The 3,167-nt window shown below is 40.1% G+C and overlaps 1 pseudogene; it reads left to right on the top strand.

The window, feature by feature from the left end:
* Window positions 1–1,513: 1,513 nt before the first annotated feature.
* Window positions 1,514–2,710, top strand: LOC147005422 (heterogeneous nuclear ribonucleoprotein A3 pseudogene; annotated as a pseudogene).
* Window positions 2,711–3,167: the final 457 nt, after the last annotated feature.

A 3,167-nucleotide genomic window follows, 5' to 3' on the forward strand; every position in this document is an offset into this window, starting at 1 on the left:
TGCCTGCAAAATTTGTGAAGTCTTCTTCTTCTTCTTCTTCTTCTTCTTTTTTTTTTTTTTTTTTTTTTTTGCTTTTTGAGACAGGGTTTCTCTGTGTAGCCCTGGCTGTCCTGGAACTCACTTTGCAGACCAGGCTGGCCTTGAACTCAGAAATCCTCCTGCCCCTGCCTCCAGAGTGCTGGGATTACAGGCATGTGCCACCATGCCCGGTGAAGTCATCATTTTCAATAGCTGAGTAGTATTCCATTGTGTAAATGTACATTTGCTGTATCCATTCTTCTGTTGAGGGACATCTGGGCTGTTTCCAGCTTCTAGCTATTATAAATAAGGCTGCTATGAACATAGTGGAGCATGTGTCCTTGTTATATGTTGGAGCTTCTTTTGGGTATATGCTCAGTAGTGGTATAGCTGGGTTTCCAGGTAATACTATGTCCAATTTTCTGAGAAACCACCAGATTGATTTCCAAAGAGGTTGTACCTGCATGCAATTCCACCAGCAATGGAGGAGTTCCTCTTTCTCCACATCCTCACCAGCATTTGCTGTTACCTGTGTTTTTGAGCTTAGCCATTCTGATTGGTGTAATATGGAATCTCAGGGCCATTTTTATTTGCATTTCTTCAGTGACTAAGGATGATGAATATTTCCTTAGGTGCTTCTTGGCCATTCCAGATTCCTCAGTTGAGAATTCTTTGTTTAGCTCTGTATTTCATATTTTAATTGGGTTATTTGGTTTTCTGGAGTCTAACTTCTTGAGTTCCTTGTAAATTTTTGATATTAGCCTTCTATCAGATATAGGTTGGTAGAGGAGTAGACAGCAGGAAACAATCAAACTCAGGACTGAAGTCAACCAATTAGAAACAAAGAGAACTATACACAGAATCAACAAAACTAAGAGCTGGTTCTTTGAAAGATCAACAAGATAGACAAACCCTTAGCCAAGCTAACTACAGGGCTCAGAGGCAGTATCCAAATTAACAAAATCAGAAATAAAAAGGGAGCCACAACAACAGAAACTGAGGAAATTAAAAAAAAATCAGATCCTACTGCAAAAGCCTATAATCAACAAAACTGGAAACTCTAGATGAAATGGATGACTTTCTAGATAGATACCAGGTACCAAAATTAAATCAGGACATGACAAACTATCTAAACAGTCCCAAAACCCCTAAGGAAATAGAAGCAGTCATTAAAAGTCTCCCAACCAAAAAAAGCTCTGGGGTTTTAGTACAGAGTTCTATCAGACCTTAAAGAAGATCTAATACCAATACTTCTTAAATTATTCCACAAAATAGAAACAGAAGGAACACCACCTTATTCATTCTATGAAGCCATAGTTACACTAGTACCTAAATTACACAAAGACCCACCAGAGAAAGAGAACTTCAGACCCCTTTGGCTTATGATTATCGATGCAAAAACACTCAATAAAATTCTCACAAACTGAATCCAAGAACACATCAACTCTCAGTCCCATATTGAACTCGAGTTGGAAGAGGTGAGTCCATTCTCAAAATGGAGGGCCATGATCCAAAGGAACCAGAGCAGCTGAGGAAGCTGTTTATTGGTGGTCTGAGCTTTGAAACCACAGATGATACCTTAAGAGAACATTTTGAAAAATGGGGCACACTTTCAGACTGTGTGGTAATGAGAGATCCCCAAACAAAACGTTCCAGAGGCTTTGGTTTTGTGACCTACTCTTGTGTTGAAGAGGTGGATGCTGCAATGTGTGCTCGGCCACACAAGGTTGATGGGTGTGTGGTGGAACCAAAGAGAGCTGTTTCTAGAGAGGATTCTGTAAAGCCTGGTGCCCATTTAATGGTGAAGAAAATTTTTGTTGGTGGTATTAAAGAGGATACAGAATAATATAACCTGAGAGACTACTTTGAAAAGTATGACAAGATTGAAACCATAGAGGTTATAGAAGACAGGCAGAGTGGGAAAAAGAGAGGATTTGCTTTTGTAACTTTTGATGATCATGACACAGTTGATAAAATTGTTGTTCAGAAATACCACACTATTAATGGGCATAATTGTGAAGTGAAAAAGGCCCTTTCTAAACAAGAGATGCAGTCTGCTGGATCACAGAGAGGTCGTGGAGGTGGATCTGGCAACTTTATGGGTCATGGAGGAAACTTTGGAGGAGGTGGAGGAAACTTTGGTCGTGGAGGAAACTTTGGTGGAAGAGGTGGCTATGGTGGTGGAGGTGGTGGCATCAGAGGTAGTTATGGAGGTGGTGATGGTAGATATAATGGATTTGGAGGTGATGGTGGCAGCTATGGTGGTGGTCCTGGTTACAGTAGTAGAGGAGGTTATGGAGGTGGTAGACCAGGATATGGAAACCAGGGTGGAGGATATGGTAGTGGAGGAGGAGGATATGATGGTTACAATGAAGGAGGAAATTTTGGTGGAGGTAACTATGGTGGTGGTGGAAACTATAATGACTTTGGAAATTATAGTGGACAGCAACAATCAAATTATGGACCCATGAAGGGGGGCAGTTTTGGTGGAAGAAGCTCAGGCAGTCCCTATGGTGGTGGCTATGGATCTGGAGGTGGAAGTGGTGGATATGGTAGCAGAAGGTTTTAAAATAAAACAGAAACAGCTACAGTTCTTAGCAGGAAAGAGAGGGAGGAGTTGTCAGGAAAGCTGCAGGTTACTTTGAGACAGTCGTCCCAAATGCATTAGAGGAACTGTAAAAATCTGCCACAGAAGGAATGATGATCCATAGTCAGAAAAATTACTGCAGCTTAAACAGGAAACCCTTCTCGTTCAGGACTGTCATAGCCACAGTTTGCAAAAAGTGCAGCTATTGATTAATGCAATATAGTGTCAATTAGATGTACATTCCTGAGGTCTTTTATCTGTTGTAGCTTTGTCTTTTCCTTTTCATTACATCAGGTATATTGCCCTGTAAATTGTGGTAGTGGTACCAGGAATAAAAAATTAAGGAATTTTTAACTTTTCAAAAAAAATAAAAAAACCACATCAAAATGATCATTTACCATGATCAAGTAGGTTTCATCCCAGGAATGCAGGGATGGTTCAAATATATGGAAATCTATCCATGTAGTCCACTATATAAACAAACTCAAAGAAATAAATCACATGATCACCTCATCAGATGCTGAAAAAGCCTTTGACAAAATACAACATCCCTATATGTTAG

This window comes from Mus caroli, unplaced genomic scaffold (genome assembly GCF_978045245.1).
Source record: "Mus caroli unplaced genomic scaffold, Mus_caroli_1 scaffold_3, whole genome shotgun sequence".
Classification (NCBI taxonomy): domain Eukaryota; kingdom Metazoa; phylum Chordata; class Mammalia; order Rodentia; family Muridae; genus Mus; species Mus caroli.